The sequence below is a fragment of the Oxyura jamaicensis genome, chromosome 3 (genome assembly GCF_011077185.1).
Source record: "Oxyura jamaicensis isolate SHBP4307 breed ruddy duck chromosome 3, BPBGC_Ojam_1.0, whole genome shotgun sequence".
Taxonomy (NCBI): Eukaryota; Metazoa; Chordata; class Aves; order Anseriformes; family Anatidae; genus Oxyura; species Oxyura jamaicensis.
This window is the reverse complement of record NC_048895.1, coordinates 102,197,930-102,221,638: the sequence shown is the minus strand read 5'-3', so window position 1 is coordinate 102,221,638 and position 23,709 is coordinate 102,197,930. Positions and strand designations below refer to the sequence as shown.

General features: G+C 40.8%; 1 long non-coding RNA gene across 1 annotated transcript in view; it reads left to right on the top strand.

Moving 5' to 3' along the window:
• Positions 1 to 3,748: 3,748 nt before the first annotated feature.
• Positions 3,749 to 23,709, top strand: part of LOC118163397 — a 32,617-nt gene continuing 12,656 nt past the window's right edge. The window contains exons 1-5 of the long non-coding RNA XR_004749026.1: positions 3,749 to 3,763; positions 9,266 to 9,392; positions 21,370 to 21,499; positions 22,293 to 22,453; positions 22,771 to 22,876. This is a non-coding gene — a long non-coding RNA (uncharacterized LOC118163397). The remainder of the gene's footprint in view (positions 3,764 to 9,265; positions 9,393 to 21,369; positions 21,500 to 22,292; positions 22,454 to 22,770; positions 22,877 to 23,709) is intronic.

Sequence of the window (23,709 nt, the reverse complement as noted above, 5' to 3'; positions counted from 1 at the left end):
ATTCTGCAGTGTGCTTGTACTTGGGTTGATGCATGGAGTGCAAGCATCCTATTGATTCTTTGTATTGCTCATAAACCCATGTTTGATCAGCAGGACATCTACCATGAAACTCATTTACAGCTGCTATTTTGGGAAAGCAGGGTGAAGTTTCACATACCATGTGCTAATGTGCAAAGGATGCCATGCTTGTAAAACCAACCCAAAACTTAGCTGGAGAAGCATTAAGCATTCCAGCAGTGCGCACAGACCAACTTTCCAGTAATTCCTCCAAAGTCTTCCTTATTACAACTTTTCTGCTTAGATCCAAGTTCCATAAATGTTGCTATAATGTTGATAATCTGTTTTAAATCCCTAGCTCCTTCTCTGGGATTTAAAGATGGTGGTGATAATAAAGTAAAATCTGGGACCTGGGAAAAGAGAATTCGTGATTTGCAAATTATTTCTGTATTAGAGCACTGCTCTTTCAATTTGAAACAACAGAGGTGCTTGCTGCTGTGTGGTCTGCTAGGGTAGTTATTTGGAAATGGTGTTAGTTTGTTGTGTGAGGCTTCTGTAAATAGAAAACTGCTGTATCTCCCCTTGTGATTTGTACAATAGAAGCACAACCATTTGAAACACAAACACATGCCGCCTGTACAAGATATGATCTGTCTTAAGTCCAGAAACAGATCTGTTCTGCCCCAGTTATTGCAGTTCAGAGTGTCTTTGGTGCTTTGGGGCTTATGGTTGGAGTTCCTACACAGCAGTGCCACATCGCTAATTTGTAATTTTCATTCTGCAATAGAATCATTTAGGTTGGAAAAGGCCTGTAAGATCATCAAGTCTAACCAATGGCTCACCTAATGTCAGCTCAGCTGGACTGTTCACTGTTTGTTGTTGTGAGTTCATGAGCGTGGATGTGCCAACACAGGAGACAGGAGTCTAAGAGAAACTTTGAGTATGTTAAAGCAGCAGGGGCTACACCCCTCTCCCAGCTTTATCTTGGTGTCTCAAGCTAGAGGTCTGTAATGTGTGCATCTTGGAGGGCTGTGAGTTGCCTTAGCCCTCCTGGGGTAGGTTCAGTGTGGCCAGCTCCCAGTGGTTCCTGCAGCTCTCTGCGCACACCAGAGCTACACAGCTCCTTTTATTTATTTATTTTTAAATGAAAGCAGAGATGCTTGTCTTGTAAAATAATTGCTGGGATGATTTTGTTTTCTAAGAAATAAAGCATTGCTGTTCTTAATGCAAATTTAAACAAATGCAACACTGCTCTTAATGGAAACTGCCATGGGGTATACATGAATGTTTGTCATGAGAAAACCAGGCTGCTAATGGGCTGTCCCAGGTCTTGCTAGCCACATCTTCCTCTTTGAGGACTCCAAGAACTGTACAGATGTCTTTTAATTATACTTCCACAGCTGAATACCCTGCCTACTTTGTAGGAACAACCTTTATCATAGGCAATTCACTGTGAAGGATGGAGGTTGCAAAAAGATTTCTCTCCCTGAGTGTATTTATTTCATGGAAAGAGGTTCTGGGGGAATAAAATTCTGGGGAAATAAATCAGACTTCACACATGGGAAATATTCTTTCATGTGGAGGACTCCAGCAATTTGTTCTGCTCTTCTGCGACTCATGTATTAGAAGAACTTAGGAACAGTATACAAGAGAATTAGTGCATTGCAGTGCTAAATAAGGAAACTCCTTGTCTTCCTTTAGTGTTTAATTTTCCTTCAGTGTTTTTGTTTTTCATTTGTAGTTGTATTCATATCACTTAGCAGCATTGACTATACAGATCTCTTTGGTGAGAGGTCTGGGAGGAGGACTTTTGTGGTCCTGGTAGCTGCTGTGACTTTGTGTCCTTGGTTGTGGCATTTTAACTTTCAGGGCTTCTGTATGCTGTGCCATGAAACAGCTATAGGCGTAACAACACAGAGAGGTGTAAAGGCATATGGGAGTTGCAGGTGTGTAAAATTACCTATAAGTTCTTCAAAGAAAGGCACTCTGTAATATAAATTATTGTGATTAGTGCCTTCAATTTCAATCCTTTTATGGCTCTGGACAATGTATAATAACAATGAGAGCTTTTCTTCTCTGCAGCAATCCTAGCTCTGTGAAGCTACCCTGAGCTCTACAGAGTCAAGGTTCCTTATGTGTCCCTTCTTCCTTTCCCTTGCCCACCCCTGACCGAGACTGTCTAAAACTTATTTTTAACAGTTTGCAGCACATCTGTGATTATAGCTTGTGTGTGAAAAGAGAAGACTTTAAAACACAACTTGGTTGGACTTCAATCCTTTTTGGAAATCGGGAGCTCTGCTGAAAAGGGCCTAGGATCCTGGGGTTCTGGGAACAACCGCGGCTATCGCAAAACCTGTGATAAAAATGTGAAGTTAGAAATATTCAGGTAACTTTTTGTGTGTGTTCATCAATGATGGCAGCAACTGAAAAGAAGCCTCCTTGTACTTATGTTTTATTTTTAAGAATCCACGTTCTTGTCCTCCTCCATGCCTCAAGCAGAGGTAGCATGGGGTGACCCTAATTGCCCAGGTGGTGTTTTGAAGACCACGGGACATGCCTTTCTTCCTGAAAACTGTTGAGCGAAAAAGTGGTTTCTTTCTTTCACAAGCTTGTTGTCCCCCCATGTGGGACGCAGTCCTTATTTTGTTTCCTCCACTGCCATTCTCATCCCCCATGTTTCCTTTACAATGTCTTCTCTGTGTTTGGGCATCAATAGCTGGGCTTCACCCTCCTCAGGGTTCCAACTGGTGGGGTTTTGCCTTAACAGCCAGTCCTTTCGCAGCAGGGCTTTTTCTAAGACCTCTCGCTCCCCTGGGAGCAGCTGTCAGCCCACACAGCTTGTCCTGAACAAGGGAATATTTGAAGGTTTTACTTAACTCACTTTCACATTTTTTCACAGATTAGTATTTTTTTAAACCCTGTTATGTTGTTTTAATTGAGTCTTGCCACCAAAACAAATGAACATTGTGTCACCACATCTCAGTTCCTTTCATACAACTGCAGCTAAGAGAGTTGGGAGGCTGTGCTACCTGCAGAAATGTTGAAACCAATGCTATGTATAATCTTGATGGATTACATTCAAGCTACTCTGTACATAAATCTGGTCACACCAGAACAAGAACTGTGGAAAGTATATAACATTAATGTATACTCATTACATTCCTCCTTTCACAGCCTCCAAGCCTGTCAGGCTAGCGGGGGGGTGGGGCACTTCAAGTAATGAGGAGTTAGATTTAAACATTTTACTTAAAATCATTGCAGCTCTTCATCAAACAGGGAGTGCACTTAAAAAACAAAACAAAACAAAAAAACTACACAGCATTTCTGTCATGTGCAATGGGTGCTAAGAAGTAATGAGTTCTACATTTGTTTTCATCAGTTGCAAAGAAGCTGTTCTCATTTTGCAACTTTCTGGAAGAAGATGATTAAAAAAAATACCTTGCAAACTCTATTTAAAATTTATAGCACAGCTTCTACTCCCTTTGAAACCAAAGACAAATTTCCTACTGATTTTATCAGGAGCAATATAAAGTTTTAAAAAGATAAGTGTTATTCTTTCTACCTCATGTAGAAATGTGGAAATGTGTCACTGAGTTCCTCCCAGGATGGTATTGGCTCTACCTCTACAAGCGTACGCCATGGACTGAATTTGGCCCTGCAGTTACCATTTTTTTCATTTGATTCACAGAAACTCTTCTCAAAAAGAAGGTCCATGTGGCCCACAAAGTGTGGAGTATGAATGTTATAGAGTAAGCAGCCATGCAAAGTAGGGTATCTCCCTCCATGACTATGGGGTGGCCAGACCAGGAGATCAGTGCCTGGAGTGACACTTTCAAACTGCTGTGCCGTGTCTTGGCACTTTCTCTTTCACACTGCTCAAGTTTCAAAGCCCCCAAGCACTCTTTTTCAGGCAAGTAAGTGTGGATTTAATCATCTAACTGAAGTCCCAAATTTGAAACTTTTGCTGAGGAGCCTGGCTGGTTCAGGAGGACAATGCCATGTTATGTCACATTTTTTTGGAGGAGAGTGGCACATTAACAGCCAGCTCAAAAAGAGGGAATTTCCTTTCCAGGCAGAATGAGCAGGCAGGTCTGTTGCTGATCACCAAGTCTGTGCTTTATTTAACTTTTTTTTTTCTCTTATATTCCTTCAGGCCCTAACTGGTGATAGGGTTACCAGGCTCCGTTGCCAGCAGTGTACTGATGACACTAGGGTTTATATCTTATTTCCTACAGCTGCAAACACTGCCAGCACTAAGATTTCACAATGCCGGGGATACCTGCACTGGGATGAAGGAGAGCAGCTTCTAACTGAATTCTGGTGGTGTGAGAGGCTGCAAGGTGGGTGGCTTTCTGGAGAAGGTGAAGCCACTCATCAGAGGAGACCTACCCCCCTGACTCTCCTCTCCAAAGACCCCTGGTCTTGCTGGGCTTACTGTTGGCGTAATATGCCCTGAAAAGCCTCCTTTCTGATCCTAGATTTTACTTGGCATCTTTCACTTGGGTATGAGTTGACATGGTGATTCATTCATCTTTTACCTTCAGACTGAATTACTGCAAAGGAGGATGAAGATGGAGGCAAGTCAGAGATTCAGTTTATGCAAATATCATGCTTCTGTATCCTTGGGAAAATGAGCCATTATCACCAGAAGCCTTGACCTTCCTCTTGGTTCCTGGGCTGTTCTCTGTGGCCTGGCTCATCAGAGCGATGTGTTAGTCACTACCATCCCTGGTTTGCTATGGCCAAGCCTGCAAGGCCAGATCGTGCTCATGAAAGCTGCTCTTTAGTCACCTTTGTCCTGTGACTCACATTCCTGCATTGGCATGCAGTTATGTTCCTTCCTCTGAGCCTGGCTGTGGTTTGCCAGTCGTCATGCTGTTATTACACTAATGGTAGATACAAGGTCTCTCCGTGCTCCTCATTGCTCTGTTGGAGTTGAGTTTTGAGAAATTCTAGCTACCCTTTACTTTAGCTAAAGCCAAGGGCCCTGTTGTATACAATTAAAGAGATTTTCATAGTCCCTTATAGACCTTCATGTATATAAATAAATAATACTTATAAATAATAATAGAACATTCTAGCATATTTATAGGCATAATCTTTTAATACTGTTATGTTCTTTGACATTCAAGTTTTGTCTCCATCAAGAATAAGTATTTTCATTGCTGAGATATTGAAGGTCTGCGCTTCCTGGTCTCTCTCAGTGATTCACTTCTCTGGGTTCCTATGAAGTTGGTTTGCTCAAGGTGTTGTAGCTGTTATTGCTTGAGAGTCACACACAGGCCACAGCTGATAGAGATAACAAAGCAGATGCTGTTTAAAAAAAAAAAAAAAAAATCAAACCAACCCCTATGTTCTAAGACCTGATGTTGTTAATAGTCCTTGATCTTCACTGGATGCTTGCAAACTTGACTGTGTGCTTCAAGGGTAGACTCCTTGTATTTGCAGTTTTAACCAACAGGTATCCATGCTGTGGGATGCATATTGAGGAAGCATTAGGATCAGAATTACTGAACCATGTTATAATCCATCTTGGCATCACGTCTGAGATTACCCAGTCAGCATCAGACTCTCTCAGATCAGGTGGCTGTTGAAGCTCAAACTGGCAGTCAGAGAAAACAAGAAGAATTTGAAATTGGGATCAGAGTTGGTGACATGACTGTCTCTAATGATCAGTGATTTGCTGACTTTTTATCCTTCTTTTTAAAGTTGGGCCCATATATGGATACTATTTCTGACTTCCTCTGGTTCTTTACGGTAATTGCATTCATTTTGATTCTAAAAAGCTAAATCAGGATGGGTTAACCCAGAAATCACAGTGACGTAATTAATACAAGGTAATAGATGTCAAGTTACAAGACAATATGGGCAGAACCAGCCCTATTAAATGTGGGGGCTGCATCCTCACAGAACCTATGTCATATCCCATCGAGTGAATGCCCAAGGTGGGGAGAGAAAAAAGCCCCTAGTAAAACCGTATTAGTAGGATTGACTGTATTTATTATGTGCATGTAGGAAGAATGATGTATAGAAAATGAGAGGAAGAGAAATACGTACATTTGTTTTCAACACAGCATGCTATGTGTAACACTGTCGGGCTAATTGGCAGCGGACTGCATGACTCCAGACTCAATTTAAATCCTGAAATTCCAAGACAGGAGAGTTTCTTTTGAACTCAGAGAGACAGAGAGACTGAATTTTGGATGCATTTGGGGTAGCTGGCTTCAGACCCTTGCAATAAAAACACGTATGATATGATGGATATCTGATTTGTGATATGTCTCTGGGTACCTCTTCCTGTGACATGGGCTGATAATGGGCCCAGCAGGCATGCACAATGCTTCTTGTGCCAAAATCAGAACAGATACACAAGGATGGGAATGGCACTTAAGTGTGGAATAGTCGAACGCAGCATCAGGCTTTTGCCCACAGGCAAGAACAAATCAATTGAAGCCCTTCCCCTTCTAATTTTAGCCACAGAGACTGTGCTTTTGGATAAATTTATAACTGTTGTTGATTTCTTTACTTACAACTTGCATGACTTGTTTAAACAGCATTGCTGATTGGGAGTTCTTTTGCAACATCTTTGGAGGTCATTAAAGACAGACTATGCCTGACCCCAGGGGAGTAGAGACGTGGTTTCAACAAGTCTTATTTACTTATTCTTTCTGCAACCCAAGAACAACCATCATGTTTTTCACCTTGAGTACTAATTTGTCCAAGGCACAACTTGTCCCCACGTACGCTTTCTGTCTTCATACTAACGAGGAACCACAGGGGTTAAGCACATCGCTTTGCTGAAAGGCTGCCTTTGTGTTTCCTATCGTTGCCCTTATTGCTTCCCTGTCAGTCCTGGATATAGGAAAGAATTGTACCTCTGGAATTGAAACGTCTGTGTACTTCCCTTGCAGGAGATAAGTTTAAAGATAACACGATGTTAATTACCTGTTGCTGTAATATGCTCTGTAATGTCCTTGTGGAAAAGCCCATGTACTTCTGGAATAGAAGCAAAGTATAGAAACTCAGTACAAATTTAATTCCCTGGTCTGCCACAGACTTTGTGTGCCCTTGAGCAAGTTAGTTGGTCTCTTGTGTGACTCAATTTCTTATTAATACAATTGAAATAAGGACATTTCCCTATTGTTTTTTTTTTTTTTTTTTCTTTTTTAATTATTATTATTTTTTGTATGCTGGGGTGAAAGTGCATTAAGGACTGTAAAACACTTGCAGTCTACGATGGCCAAGCCATATAAACAGGTAAGGCAGTTTTTCTTCTTCAAAACCTGAACAAATAACCTGGTTGGAGGAGACTGGGTTAACCATGAGGTAGGTATTTCATCTCTCTCTGAGCTTGCCTGTGCCAGCATGCTGTACTGCCTTCTGTGTCACTGGTAATCAACATTTCTCTTCTGGAAAGGATTTGCTGAAGGAGCACCATTTACTCCATCTCAGACAGTGCAGGCTGGCTAAAATCTCTGGGAATGCTCATCACAGGCAGTAAGCTTTAAGGTGATGCTAACACCTCATCTGGGGCTTCTAGCCAGAGGACTCTGCTAGTGTTGTGCTAGTTACTGAAGATGGTCAGAACTTCTCTTCTGTCCTGCACTGACCCACATCACTAGTTCATTGCACATAGCATCTCACATCAGATCTGTCCCGTTAAATCAGTGGAATTATTTAAATAAATTACTTTTATTAATTTATTATATGAAAAATTTTAGAGCAAATTCCTTTGATGTGTGATATCCTAATCACACCCGCAGGGCATTAGCAGGCACAAGGCACATCTGAGTGTCTCTAATTCCCTAGTGGTGTGATTATATCTCATAATATTCACAACCCCCTGGAGCTTCTTTACTGGTATAAATAAATCAATTATTTAAGTCAAATACTTTGATCATTAGAAGCTGCCAGTGAGTGCTCAAATGCCTGAGCTGTGCAAGTCACTGGGAATGATTTTGCCTCTCAAAATGCTGAGCAGCCGAGCTGAGTGCTACCAGCACTTCATTTCAATCTGCTTTATAAACGAGATTAGAAGTCAGTTCCCAATACTTCATCCTGGATAGCAAGGAAAGGAGAACTTTACAGGGGTGGAATTATGAGATATTGCTGCCAGCAGATCCTTTTATCATTTAACACTGCTGTCATAGGTTAAATACGAGCTACTGTTCATATTAACTAATAGCTATTATACAGAAAACTGACACAGGGATTCCAGCTAATGCACCATGAACCCGATTCACACACACTGCATCATATTAACTATTATTTGCACATATGGATGGAAAGGAGTTTTGAGTCACTTGGGATATATGGCAAATTAGCATTTTATATCATATTAATGAAGTGCTAATTGCTCCTTGCAACCTTTTTTTTTGTGCAAATTGAATGGGTCCTATTTGCATTGTCATGTAACTGCTGTATTACCTTGCAGCACTTTCATAATGAAGAGACAGCACAGAGTTCATCAAGGCAAAATATTAGCAATTGTGAGATAATTAGTTATGAAACTAATAACGTTTAAAGTTGAGTAAAAATACTGCCGTTGACTCTGCTTTAGCTTGGGAATATTTTTTATTAACAGGCTTTATAGAGTATCTTTCATTTTGCATACATTAAACTGACAAGAAGATTTTTATAAACACAGCTCCCTGTTCCAACATTTTCTTTTGCAGTTCTTGTTCATCAGTGTTTTGCATTTTTCCTATGAAACATAACCAAAAAAAAAAAAAAGGGTACTTTGTTGTTGTTGTTGGCCATTTTTTTTCTAAAATGAATCACAAATCCAGAAGTTTGCAAAAGTGTGGGACAGGAGACTGTCTCTGAAGATTACAGGTGTCTGTGAGTGTAACCAAACAGCAACAAAGTCTGTAAAACAATTTAAGAAATGTCAAAGATGTAACAGTCTTAAAAATCATTTGCAGAATCTTGTTAACTGTCACAGATAAAATCCTTTGTAAGAGTAAAATGCGATATGTGGTATTTTCAGCCAGGACAGGTATTTGTGGGGAGTGGGAAAAGGTGGAAAAAATGAGGGAAAAATTTGAAAGTAATTTTGTGCTAAGTCAGTGATGTTTCCATGATCGCAGAGAAAGCGGGATTAATTTCTGAAGCCTCTATGAGTAAGGCACCCTGACAAAATGATGTAAGTCAGCATTGGAGGATTTAAATGTGTTTGCCAAGGAAAAAAAGTAAGCTGAACTCTAGGTAGCACAGCCCCTTGCCAGTCAATTCATCCAGATTGAGGGCCTGCACCTTTTCTTTTCAGTGGAGTATCGGATATATCGGATACGGACAGATTGCAAGTTACAGCTGAAGGCAGTATGACAGCTTTATTGCTGCTGCATGAGCAACACTATCTTTGATTGGAAAACAGGCTGAGGACTTGCATAAAGGTACGTACACATAAACACTTTCTGATATTTGTTTTATTAAAAGAAAAACTCTTAATACAGACCGACTAGTATTTTCATTCCCTTTTACTGTCACATAGTGTAATCGTAGACTTACGCGTTTATTAAAATTGCAGCTTCAGAGAAAACTGAATGAAGAAACTGTATAATACAGTCTGTCAGAAAATATATTCTCAAGTGACCAAGAGGAGAGGAATTAGGGCTTGCATCTCAAACAGACATCCTCAGTGCTCTATCCAGCTGTACAAACAATTGCACAGGACCTTGTCCCAGGTAGGGATGAAGCAATGCAGCAAGTAGAGACCTTCTTGCTGACTTAAGAGTGTTTCCAAACAAGCACAAGCAGCTCAGCATATTTTTCAGGCCTGCAGCCTAGATAGGAACATTTGCAAATTACTTTGTTTTGCCGTGTATGTGATCTTGGCTTACCTGATGTAAAAAATGTGGCTCATCTGGATTTTAGCTATATTCTGTCCACCCAGGGTCCAAACCAGAAAAACTTGATTATGGTGCTACTTGCATCTGATCCATTCTGAACCAAAGGAATAGGTGAGCTGGACAAAACTGGCTTTGTAGCAATCTTTTTTTTTTTTTTTTCTTTTTTTTTTTTTTTTTCTCCTCTTTGTGAAAAGCTTTCCACCCTGTCCATATAAAGTTAAACTTGCTGAAGCTTCTATGGGGTTATATATATATATATATATATATATATATTATATATATATATATATATATATATATAATATATATGTCCTTAAAAGTATTTCATAGCTCTCACTATGGAATTTTTGGAGATTTCAGTAGGTGGTTATGGGAATACTAACATTATTTTATTGGTAAAGTCTGAATGCCTCAAAGTCTTACCTGGCAGCAGGGCACTGAAGACTGCTGTATAAAATGTGTGTCAGAGCTGAAGTTTTAATGGACTTGTTAGTTATCACAGTAAATGTGGATCCTGCAGGGAGTTGTTTATTGGATGTAAGAAGATGAGGAGGTTCTGGGTGTGGACAGGAGAAAAGGGAGATGTGGCAACCTCAGGAATTTTATGGGTTTATGTTAAAAAAACAGCTGTGGTAACATCAGGAGGTTATCAGGAGCCTGAGGAGATCCAAGAGCCAAGCTTTGGTAGAGATAGAGGAATGAGATGCACAAACACGCTTCCCTGCTGACAGGTAGGGTTGCACTGTTATATTTCTTGGCTAGTCCAAACGGGTCCGGGAGAGGAGCCGAGCAGAAAAGGGAACTGTTGGTGAATGAGGAAGGCTGCTTCTTGCTTCACAAACCACTTCCTGTGTTACAGGCTCATCTCTGCTCCAGCCATTGCTGACAGGAATCCTTGCTGAGCTTTGGAGACCAACACTGGGCTACGGAGCTTTTAATCTCTAGTTAGGAGCATAGTTTAAGCTGGTGGCTACCAGAAGTCAGTGATGAGTGACACAGTGTTTGGTGAGAAATCAGCTACACAACCATTTCCCTTTTCCCACAGTTACTTCACCTGCAGGAAAAGCCACCATAGATTTCCTTGACTGGCACAGTTTTTTTTTTTTTTATTATTATTATTTTTTTTCCTTCTTTCCCTAGAAAAATGGGACTCTGAGTGAAAATGAGGCTCAAAACAAAGCCAACAATTGCATGCCAAGCAGGGGACAGCAAATGGGGCTTGGAGACATGTTGTGATGGCATGAAGGAAATTTCATTTCTGCTGCTGAGATGTGTATCTCTTTGTTTTTTTTTTAAAAAAAAGGGGGGGGGGGGAGGAACACTTCCTTCTATGGGCTGATGAGTAAGAAGCTTTTCAGACACCTAAAATGAGTAATGTGAAAAATTAATAGTTTGGAGTCCAAAGCAAAGTTTGTGTGACCTCGGAGAGGGGAGGGGGGAGGAGAAGGCAAGGGAGAGTCTTTAAGAGAATGAGAAGAATCCAAAAATATTGATTTCAATTTGTCATGGGAGAGAGTAGGAGAAACAAGCCATTGGAACAAGTTCTTGAAACTTCCCACTAGCTGGAATGTCTTACAGCAGAATGAAAACAAACAATCCTATAAGTTTTGCCTTCCCAGAAAAGATTAAGTCCAGTCCCTCTAGCTTTGCTCACTGCTCACTGTCTCTGGCAGCATCTGGTCCTGTATGAAAAAGCAAAGAATGCAGAATTTTGGGAGCATTGGTCTTTTACTGGTGGTTTGTGGGGGGAAAAAAGGGGGAAAACTATGCAGGACATCTTCTTCCTCCAGTAGAAGAAATGGGGAGAAACAGAAAAAGGAGAAGAAGTGAGGAGAAGCCATCAGCAGCACCCTGAGCTCTCCTAGGGTCCCTCCTTCTGGCAGCCCTTCTGCCTTTCCCCAGATGTGGTGCCCTTACTGCAGATTTCCCAGTGTGTCCTGAGCATGTGAATGTAATGGAGGTGAAGGAGTTGTATTTTGAGCAGTTGTGAATTTTGGATGATTCATGTCAGACCACTGTTTCATGAATTTGGGCTCCTGGTTTAGTAGCCCAAATAAATCCTGCCTGAAATAGCTGAGCTTTACACTGATAAAGAAGGGTGCAGTGTACATACATATGTCTGTCCCCAGCAGGCCAGGAAAGAAGGAAGTTTTGACATTTGACTTGACTTTTTCCTCTTTAATACAGAGTCCAAGCAAGATCACAGTCCCTGCAACTTGGCATCTTTGAGAATAATGAAGTGTCAGAAACAGGATGGTAAACTTAAATTTGGAAATGGATTAAAATCAATGCATCCTAAGGTGACTGGGCTATTAACATGGGATGAACTTTCTTGTGACCTATAAGCATGCAAAGATTGACACCTATACAGGATCAAAGGAGCTTATGAAAGGCTAAGGAGTACATGAGAGGAAATTGAAAATGTGTAGGTTGTCGATCTTGAGAGCGGCTTTTATTAGTTATTGTACATAATAACTATTGTGTCAGAAATGAAAGGGATTAACTCTCACCCAAGGTACTGCACCTGAGCAAATATTGTCTTGCCTGGGTGAAATTTGTGCCAACACAAAGAGGACCTGGTACGAAGCTATGTACTGCTTAAGTCTCACTTAAGTCTTCAAAATGAGGATTATGCAGGATTTTAGTGGTGAAAAATATCAGGACAAATTTCATCCCTTATATTACTGCAGTGTGTGTCTCCAGGGCTTTTGGAGTAATGTAGAGTTGCACCAGAACACATCAAAGCAGTTGGAAAGTACTTTCTCTGCAGACTGACCACTTCTCAGATTTGGGAGTTTCTCATGTCACTGAACTGAAGTTGTGCAAGGCTGTTAGAGAGAAGGACAGGGAAGCTAGCTGGATGAGTGGGCTTTAACAGATGAATGTTTTGTTCTCTGCTGTATTTTCCAAAGGCTCAAATGCTTTGGTCTATGTGAGCAAGCAGGGGAATATTTTTGCTGTGGTCAGGAGTTTTTCAGAGAAATACTGTAAATATGGGACTGCAGATGATAGTTTGTTATTGGAAGTGTGAATAGAAAACATTTGAAATTTCAGAATAAATGTAACAGTCATTTTAGGTTAATGGAAGAAAATCCTCAGTCTGGAGGAAAAAAGGAATATTTTTCATGCTGAATTTGTATGTCTAGATCTGCTGTCAGCAGATGACATCCACCTTTCAATCACACTCTTGCATCTGTACCCAGTTTGCACACCTCTTGCTAAATATTTTCTTCTTTGTGGAAGAATGGTGAAATGGTTTCACAAGAACACAGACCATTTGCTTGACAGCCGATCCCATATTTAATTGTCTGTTTTCAGTGATAAGGCGTGCCTATGTAATTTGGACTCTAACCACCAGAGAGGAAAAAATGGGAAACAATCTTGTGTACAGGGTGCTTTCAGAAAAGCCTGTCTTAGTTTTTTTTGGGGGAATCCTGTATTTATTATAAATACCCTTCCCCCTGCCATGACACAGGGAGGGAGGAAGAAATAGGGAACTTCATGGGGTATTTCCGTAAAGCCCCTTCTGTGTGTTTGTCCTTTTCAAGAAACTGTGAGGATACCTTGTAAAGATGTTCTTATTTTTTTCCATGTATATTCCAAGACATTATCATCAGTAGAGGAGAGTGAGAGGCTTGGGGGCACTGTCCTATAAAACTGTTCCTTCTGAGAGGATGTTTGAAACTGTTTGAAAATGTCTGTTTCTTAGGAGTTTGTGGTACCTTCTACCCTCCTAATACTTTCCACATCATAAAAATACTTCCCCTTGCTATAAAGCTAGAATAGAGCATTGAGTCCTTGCTCTATGGCTGGCATACTAGAGTTATTGGTTAGTTTGAGGAATCATTCTACACTTTTTTTATCCTGGATTTTTTTCTGAAATCCTTTGTAATCCAAATGTGTTCTGATCTGATTTTATTAGATTAATTTGCCCTGTACTCCCTTCTTTCCCTTCCCATATTTAATTTAGACTTGCACATATAACTGTAAGCATGGTATTTTTATGTCTTGCATAAATAGAGTGGCTGTGTTCTGATCTGAAGGTGATAAGTGGTCTGAGGAAGCCAGATCAATTCTGACTTGGGTTAAAAAAATAATCACAGATTTTTCCTTATTGGCTTGTCTGGTTCCCCACTTTCCTTGCAATCTAGAGTAGAGCACCAGAGCAAAGATTGTTCCTCTTGGTGAAAGAAAATCTAATTTACTAGGTATAAATAATATTATAATCAACATGTTTATGGGTAGTGGCAATTGTATGAAGTTTGTTGGCTGATAAAATTGATCCCATCCTAATCCTTCCTGTGTGTCTTGGGATACTGTGTTTTTTGTATTGCCCTTGCCAGTATCTAGTGATCCCAGAATTTCTTACATGGCCTTTGCTGGCAAAATTGTCGGCTTGTTGTTTGCTCCTTTGAATAGCTGGTAATTAGTAACAACAGTATTTAGAAATTAGAATGATTTGCAAGCCAGGAGCCCTGTATGCTTCTCTGACATATGAGGAGGCCATAGGGTGGTGATGGGCTGCCTTACCCTTCATTTAATATTTGTCTGGTGTAGGAGCACTGCAAATCAGTTCATTGTCCTCACAGGAGCCCTGTGAGGTTGGCAGTACTACTGTCACCATTTTATAGTTCAGGACATCTTTGGCAGAACAAAATCAAATGACATAACTAGCCTTCCTCTACTACATATCACATAGTGATATGTAGAGTATGGGAATGTTGTCTTGTAGAACCTTAAAGCTCCTTTCCAAATTTGGCTGAAGGCTGCATTCAGCTTGATTTGTATCCTATTCAAAATGGCTCTCTCTCCAGCTCCAGCTTAATTGCTAATTCCCTAATTTCCCAAATAAAAATATTGCAATAACTCTCGTGTCATGTTTACAAAGTACATAGAGGTAAAGGGGAAGTCTCAGAGGGAGTCAGATCACAGATGTTAAAACTTGCACCTGTGTGGCTGTGACTGAGCTGTGAGTAAGTACAGGGCAAGGCAAGAACCTTTTAGTATTAGGTAAGTTTCTAGGGAATGTTTCCTCTCACAGTGTCACAGAATCAGACTGGTTGAGGTTGGAAGGGACTTCTGTAGATTATCTAGTCCAACGTCCCTGCTCAAGCAGTGTTACCTAGAGCAGGTTGCACAGGATCCCATCCAGGCAGGTTTTGCATATCTACAGAGGACGAGACTCTACCACCTCTCTGGGCAGTCTGTTCCAGCACTCTGCCGTCTTCAGAGTAAAAAAGTTTTTCCTCGTATTCAGATGGAACTTGCTAGTTTTCAGTTTGTGCCCATTACTTCTTATCTTGTTACTTGACACCAATGAAAAGAGCCTGGCCACATCCTCTCAACACCCTCCCTAAATGTATTTAGAATCATAGAATCATTTAGTTTGGAAAAGACCTCCAATACCATCAAGTCCAACTGTTAACCTAGCACTGACAGGTCTACCACTAAACCATATCCCTAAGCACTACATCTACATGTCTTTTTAAATAACCCTAGATATACCCTCATCTACTTCCTTGGGTGGCCCCTTCCAATGTCTCACAACCCCTTCACTAAAGAAAATTTTTCTAATATCCAGCCTGAACTTCCCCTGGTACAACATGAGACCATTTCTTCTTGTCCTATCCCTTGCTGAGGAGAAGAGACCGGCCCCCACATCTCTACATCCTTCTTTGAGGTAGCTGTAGAGAGCGATAAGGTCTCTCCTGATCCTTTTTTTCTCTAGGCTAAACAACTCCAGTTCTCCCAGCCACTCTGTATAAGACTTGTTCTCTAGACCTTTCACCAGCTTCACCTTCTCTGGACACGCTCCAGGGCCCCAATGTCCTTCTTGTAGTGAGGGGCCCAAACCTGAACACAGTACTCAAGGTGCGGCCTCACCAGAGCTTTACTAAAGTCTGGTTAACAATATCCACAGCCTTTCCCTCATCTACTAAGCATGTCATATTGTCATAGAATGAGATCAGGATAGTTAAGGAGGACCTGCCTTTCATAAACCCATGTACTGGTGCATAGAGTTATTCCTCCCTAGGTGCAGGACCCTGCTCTTGCCTTTGTTAAACTTCATGAGGTTCCTCTCCGCCCAACTGTCTAGCCTGCCCAGGTCTCCCTGAATGGTAGCACAGCCTTCTGTATCAGACAATCCTCCTAGATTTGTATAATCAGCAGACTTGCTGAGGGTGCACTCTGTTCCATCTCCAAGTCAATGACAAATATGTTGAACGGGACTGGACCCAGTAATGACCACTGGGAAACACCACTAGCTACAGGTCTCAAACTAGACTGCACCACTCACTGTCCACTCATTTAACCTACGCTTCCTGAGCTTACCTAAGAGGAGGTTATGGGAGACAGTATTGAAAACCTTTCTGAAGTCAAGGTAGACGACATCCACATGCATCCCATTGGGGCCCATGGATTAGTGGGTGTCGAGTTTGCCGAAATGATCTCTAACCTGATCCTTGACTGAGGGAAAGTTTTCTGAGGGCTAGTATTAGCAGTAAAGACTGAAGAAAATAAGACATTCAGTAACTGTCTTTTCTGTATCCTTTGTCATGAGTGCACTCACCCTACTCAGCAGTGGGTTTGCATTTTCCCCAGTCATTTTTTTTTTTTTTTTTTTTTTGTTATGAATGTATTTGGAGAAGCCGTTCTTGTTGTCCTTGATGTTCCTTGCCAGATTTAATTCCAAATGTACTTTAGCCTTCATCATTGCATCTCTGCATACTCTGACAAAATTCCTATATTCCTCCCAAGATGCCTGTCCTTTACCCCACATTCTGTATACTTTCTTCTGATTGAGTTTTGCCAGGAGCTTCTTCCTCATTCATGCAGGTCTCCTGCCCCCTTTTCTTAACTTCTTACTTGTAGGAATACACTGATCAGTGGTCAACATCAAGTTTTGGAAAGCAGGATGGTTTTCCTTCAGTATGTTTTTGATACATCCAGGCAAAAGTAAGGGGATATCCATAACTTTATTATTAGGAGGAAAAAAATGCATTTAGATTTTTGTTTTGACCAACTTCCTCACACTTTGATGAAGAGCAGAGCAGAAGAGGGGGGGAAAAAAGGGAGACAGAGAGAGTGTCAGAAGTTTTTTGTCCTATTTATTTCTAAAAAAAATATAGTGAGTGTATTAGTATGGCATTTTCAGTGGAAATACAGTATTTCTGCTGGACAAAATGCAAGAATGTTTTATCTCATGGAATTTCCCACTCAGGAATGGAAAAGTTCTTACTGCTGTGGCTGCCTCAGCTCCTAATATGGATTTAGAAAGTAGCTCAGAAATACCCATAAGGACCCAAAGACACAGCTGTCATGAAGGCTTTGCAAACCCTTGAAGGGACAAACAAAAAAATGTCAGGAGAAAACTATGCAATAGAAATTAACAGTTTCTAAATAGAAAGGATCCTACACTCTGCCGCTGAGTTACTGACCATTCATTTGGATTTCTATCACAGCAGGTTCTGTCTAGAGTACACTATGAAACTTGTTTTGTTTTTGTTTCATGTGCACTGAGCCCAAGCAAAGGCCTTCTGTGAAGATGTCAGTGCCATTTTGCTCTTAGAGATTGTAGCTTTCACCTTGATGCAGTCTTGTAATGACGATACTCTTGTTCATCCTTGTTTTGATGTTCTTTTGTTGTAAAATACATTTTCTGCATGAATAGGTTTTCCCCTTGTTTATAAGTCATAGTGCTAAAGCCTATTGTCACTGACTTGTTAATTATGCAGCATTTAAGTCCAGAGTTCATTTTCTTTCATAAGAATCCCGAGGGCTGTTGAATACCCAAATCCCACTTTTGGTTCAGGAAGTCCATGAATCACAGGCTGTGGCAAGGCAGGGTACTGAGGAAACGTGGCATGCTTACCCTGATCTCATACTTTTCCTAAGTTTATGTCATTGGCTAGTGCTGTGGCCTCACCTGGTACAGCTCCTTTATGTTCCTGTGCACGCAAGTTGTATGTATGTCTTAATTCCTCAAGTCTTTTTTTGGACCTCAGTGCATTTCCTATTATGCAACTGAAAGTCACTTATGAGAAAGTAAACATGTTTTAGAGTAATATTCTAGCAGAAGTCCCAGACTGTACATGTATTAGTAAACTGGACAGGGTCAGGAGCAGTAACATTAGTGGTCTGTGGTGTTTAACTGTTAGTATTCTACATGGCATGATGTTAGTGCCAGCCAGTGCTCTCCCTGATGGCACACGAATATGGCTTAGGGCAGCAGCATGAGCCAGGGACTATTCCAAGCAGGCAGATATGGATGAAGACAACTCTTTGGGGAGTGAGCAGAAGGAGAGAGTTTAGCCATATGGACACGAGCTGTGCCATCCAACTTGTGCTCAGGGGCAGGGAATTGGCCCTAGACTGTTTTCTTTTCTATTCCAAGGCAGGCCTGTTGATTTCTGCGCTGCAGTGCCAGCCCCTAAGACAGAATGCATATACAGCTCTCTGCATACAGGAGGTAATGCTAATGACTGGCTCCCACTGCAAAATATGTCACAGCGAACTTCAAGAGGATTGTTTATGTTCCCAGAACTCTGAGCTGGAATAATGGCTCTAATTTATTTATGCACATTTTGACAGCTGGTTATGTTTTATTCCATAAAGCTAAATGTGGTCTCAGAATCTTGGAGTTACTGCTACTAGGTAATATTAGGGAGGGACTTTTGTCTCTGAGCAGAACTTTTCCCCTTTGTAAAGACTTGAAACCATTGTGTTTTTGCCTGTGTATCTGTTTGAGAAAGGACAGTGAAACTGAGGAATGATGTGGCCTAGCTGCACAACTGAGCAGGAACAGATTAACTGTGCATCAACAGTGAATGCTTGAATAACCCAGTAACCAGTGACCTTAGAGCAGGACCTGTCACACTCAGACAAGGACTGTGGCACTCTGTCCTGTAAATGCTCACATGCTCTCTAATATGACTCAGTTTCTGGTTTAGATCTGCTAAATGGTACAGTTTAGGCTACCACCATAGGAGAGGCTCAGCCTCTTTTCCTCCATTAAGGACTTAAAGGCAGTTAGACCCCTTCTGGTTTGAGTGAGTTGTATCATTTATGGAAGTGATTGTATAATTTACATACCTGTAGTGTTTCCTGTGTCTAATATAATGAGTTAGCTTTGACAATACATTTACAGCTAATTGGGTTTTTCATAGGAGTGTAGAATAATTTTGTAAATCAATAGGATATGATTTTGGAAGGTTGTAAGGTGATTTTGACCAAAGAACTGGCTGGTAGGAATATTGGTGAGGAGGGATCTGGTTCTTTGCTTGTATGTGTTGGTATTTCTTATTTTAGTGCGCAAGATATGTGAATGTGATTCTACAAGAGTATGTCAGGAAAGAAGAGACTAGATATGATTGCAAAGAAGCATTTATTATGGGATTTGACAGGTTCTGTTCAATGTGCTCACATGCTTTTCCTGTACCTTGTATGCTTCCCAGGCTGTATGAGGAAAAAAGGGGGTTTAAATGAAAACAAAAGACAGCACAAATGTAAAACTAAAGCACTAGACTTTGGATTCTTCATGAATTTGGGTCTTTTCTGTTCTCTATAGCAAATATATTCCTTTAAGAATAATATCAGGAAACATTCCCAAGCACTGTATTGTCTACACTTAAAGTGTTAGAAGAGTCCATGGCTGGGTTTTGGTCAGGTCCAGCTAAGATTCTCCCAAATAATTTATTGGTGCCATTCAGGGATAAGCTCCAACCAGGACCCCATCCGGCATAGGTACATGACCATCTTGTTTTGGAAGCTAAAAGGGTTAAATAAAATGGACAGGGATTGTCTGTAACCAGTAGCTGTAATCCCCCAACACAGTCCTAGGCTTGTTCAATTTTCTAGTACAGATGTAGATAATGCAAACTTACTTCTACACCATATATTTGGAAACAGCTGAAGCAGGCAAGGGGAACAAGAATGTTTAACCTAATCCAGGATATAGGGGGATGACAGAAATCGCATTAACACAGACTCTTAATTCCTTGCTGAATATCTTCTATTGGCTCTACACAGTAGTAGCACAAGAAAAATAACATTCATGATGGGCTAGTGTGGATCCCTGGAGTCTCAGTAGAGACTGCTGAGAGACAAAGCTGTAAATATATCATGATAGACTGAAAAGAAAGAGGTACCACTCTAGGGGAGAATTCAGTGCATAAGCATTGGCTAACACTCCCTAACCTGAGTGACAGTCTGTGAGACAGGCTGATCATTGCCTTTGGGCTTCTGTTCTACTTGTAATTAATGTATTATTCTTATTTTTTTTAAAGCTTCCTCTTTTCCATTACTCCAACAGCACAGTTTCCATGGCCAAGCTTATTTACAAATCACAATCACATGAAGAATGCCAGTTACTGCTTCAGACACAATGGGAAGCTGTTACTCTGCTGCTGTTATAGAAACACTGATAAGAATGATTAGGTTACCATTCATTTATTAACTTCTTAGTCAAAGGTTTAACTAGGTTTATAAACCAAGAGAGAGAGCTGCTGCCACAGTAGCATTCCTGTGCAAAGTTATTTACCATCAAATTCTGGTGGTAATGATTTGGTTTTCTTGCTCTTGTCCCGAGGGACTGCTGTTAATGACCAAAGCCAAGGTGACAACTGACTGCTTTGGTAGCCCAAGCAGGAAGATTTGTATGAACATGGAGAGTTAACTGAATTTCAACCTCTTTTGGGTTGTTCATTCATATCAGGATATGAGTCTCATATTGCACATATCTCATAGGGATGTCATTCTCCAGGTTTATCAGGATGGCACTCTCATTTAGTTCTGTAATCAGTGTGACAGTTACCTGCTCACTAAAGTAACTTCCTGGAAAAACAGTGTGAAAATCATGTGCGTTAATCAGTGATTTATGGCTTTTTAATGTAATCAAATGCAGCTGAAAATGCTGATATATAAGAACTTAGGCCAAGTTGTGGGTATAACCTTATCTCAGAACTGCCTAAGAGCACTGCATGCTCCTCTGTCCTTTTCGTAATTAAGCAGAAATTTGTTCTGTTTCCTGAAACGCTTGCTGTTCCTGTTAGTGCAGGCGGAACTTGAAGGTCATTGAAGAAATGAGCCATTGGGAGTCTAAAGTAAGTTGAGTACACCATCAGAGAACTCTGCTGTTGTCATTCCCAGGCTTTTCCTAGTCTTAGCCTAAAGTACCTAGTTTCTTTTCAGAAATGGCTGGTCCTGACACATAGTGTAGTTTGCACAGCCTATCTATTTTAGGACTTGCCTTGAAATCTGTTTCCTCTTGTAAAATACACGTAGCTCATCCCTAGCTGTGTCCCCTTCTCAGGCAGGAGACACTGGCAGCAAGAAGTAGCTGGTGGAGTTCCTGCCAGCAGGTTTTTCATTTTATTTGGCTGCTGTAGGGTTTTTTTTATACACTACCATGATTTTTTTTCTTGTCTGTGAATTCAAGTGAAAATGAATTATGAAGCTGAGGCCTGGCCTGCATTAGGAAGTTGTTTTAAATTAATTTGCTTTAAATTAATTTTCTCTACAGTCAAATGGGGCCTGTGGGTGTTTGGGAAGGCCAGCTATCAAACAGTTCCCTATTATCATACACTGTGGGAAGGAGTTCTCATCTTCATACCCCTGCTCCAGAGAGGTTCACCCTTCAGGACAATAGGGTGGTAAGTTTTCTGGCAAATAAGCAAATATATCATGGCAAACTTGAAAACTCATCTTCTTTTCTATCCTTTCTGTTCATTTTGTTTTACCCTCAAGACCCACAGTTTCTGTGCCATGAGATATACTAGCATATATATCTCCCAAATGTCCTCTCCTGTTATTTATTAGCCTTTTCAAACCAAACACACACCATACATACATAAGTTACCATGCTTAGTCCTTCAGCTAACAAACTGTCTAGCTAGGTAAAGATAAGCTGCTGTCTGAAGACTCTTATCTCCAGCCTGTAAATGTACCTGGGCATAGAGAACTACAGCCCACAGCAACTTTTTGCATTTTGCAGTGTATGAGCATATGTGAAAAGGAGATTGTGACTTTGTGTGACCTTTATAAGGAGTTGGCAAAAGGTTTTGTAGTTTACTTTGGGCTATATTTTGCTAGCTTTTGCACATATGGAATAGCATCTTCGTCTGCAATAATCTCACCTATATAATGGTGTCAGAATCTGGCCTACCAGCTGGAGTGAGCTATTTCACACTGTATCTGATATTGTTTCCTTTTCATCTGTTGAGATAGAGTGCTTTGCTGTGTATCCTGATATCCCATGGCTCTCTTTTTGGAGCTATGTTCACACATCTTGATTCCATCTGTACTCTTGAAGAGGCCCGTTAGGTGGAAGATGTATCTGTCAAACACATGTAGATTCTGGACAGCAACCCTTTACGGGTCATGCCTTGAAACATTACTAATTTGATTTCAAAGGGAGCTTTTACAAAATGTCTTTTGTGTTGTTAGGCCTCAGGAGAAGGACCTCAGTTGGACACAGTGAAATCCTGCATTTGCAATAGCCATGGAGCCCCTTGTTGGAACAGATATAAGAATCAGTCATGTCTTTGTCTTGGAGCTCGGCACCTCTTCTGGAGGAGTCCCCTGATGTGAGAGGGAGACGGCTGAATGTGTGTTAAAAGGTCCAGGGGACAGAAACTTAGTGATCCACAGCATTCATCTGATGCTGTCCAAAGTTGTCAAGCAACCTCAGGAAATGAGTGGAAATTTGATTCTTGTTTGGCTATCTTGGGTCCTGAAAGTGGGATGGTGGGTGCAAGAGGGTTGGTGTACACATCTGTGCACTCTGTGGCAGTGCTTTGAAGCTCTGTGTTGTAGCCTGTGTTTTTTTATGACGCAGTCATGTGCATTTTTAAGACCAAGAATTGGACACCTTTGTGCTTAAAGTTAAGCATGACCGTGACTCATTCAGCTGCCACTATTACAGACATAGTGTGAGAACCATATGGATGGGAAGAAGTAACCTAGACCCAAGATGCAAGTTGAAGGATTACAAGACAGGAGGCCAAACACCGAAACAGCATCTGACAAAAGTGAGTAATTGATCAATGCTTCCACTTCTATTTGGTCAGATTTTCAACATAAATTAATCCATTTTCTCAAAGTAGTGAATCTTACCCCACAGTTACTTCCGTATTTGCAGTTAGCTACAGTTGTGCATAGGCTGCACAATCTCTGAGCGCATTAGAGCCATAGTAGTAGCCTGACTGGCATTCATAAACAGGCAGCACTTGGGACTTAGTAATACCCTAACTCAGTGCAGAAGTGTGCCAAAATAAAGGTCATTTTAATTTCATGTTATGTCACGCAGTTTTGAAGTGACATGTGTTTAACGAGTTTTCTCCAGTAAATGAACGATAGCAAGTATTACACTAATAGGCTTTGATGATATGCCCACAAAAAGAAAAAAAAAAAAGGCAAAATCTTTCCAAAAACATTAAACTGACATTTTACCAGAGGAAAAAAAGAATAACAGAACAAAGATTCAAACTTCTGCCCCCAAGCTTCCATAATGAAAAAATTAGGCTTTTTGGCCCTTTTGAGATGACAGTTTGCAGAAGTTTCACAGTATTTTATTTATAGTGTGCCCATCACGAAAGACATTGAGGCTGATCTCCTGATATGGCTAGGAGAGTGTGAAGGGAGCAAGTTGAGCTTGTCACAAAAACTGTCTCTATCGCAAACCTCATGACAGGATCATTAAAGGAGTGAAAAACTGTTCCCTAGGCGTATGGACCCTATGATTATGCAGAGAAAGGTGTGGGGTAGTTTCTGTCTTCTCATATAGCAATGCCTGCTTGTCTTGCCACCTGACCCAGTATGCAAGCTGGTTGTTCCCTGTCATCTTTCTGTCTGGCTATGGACT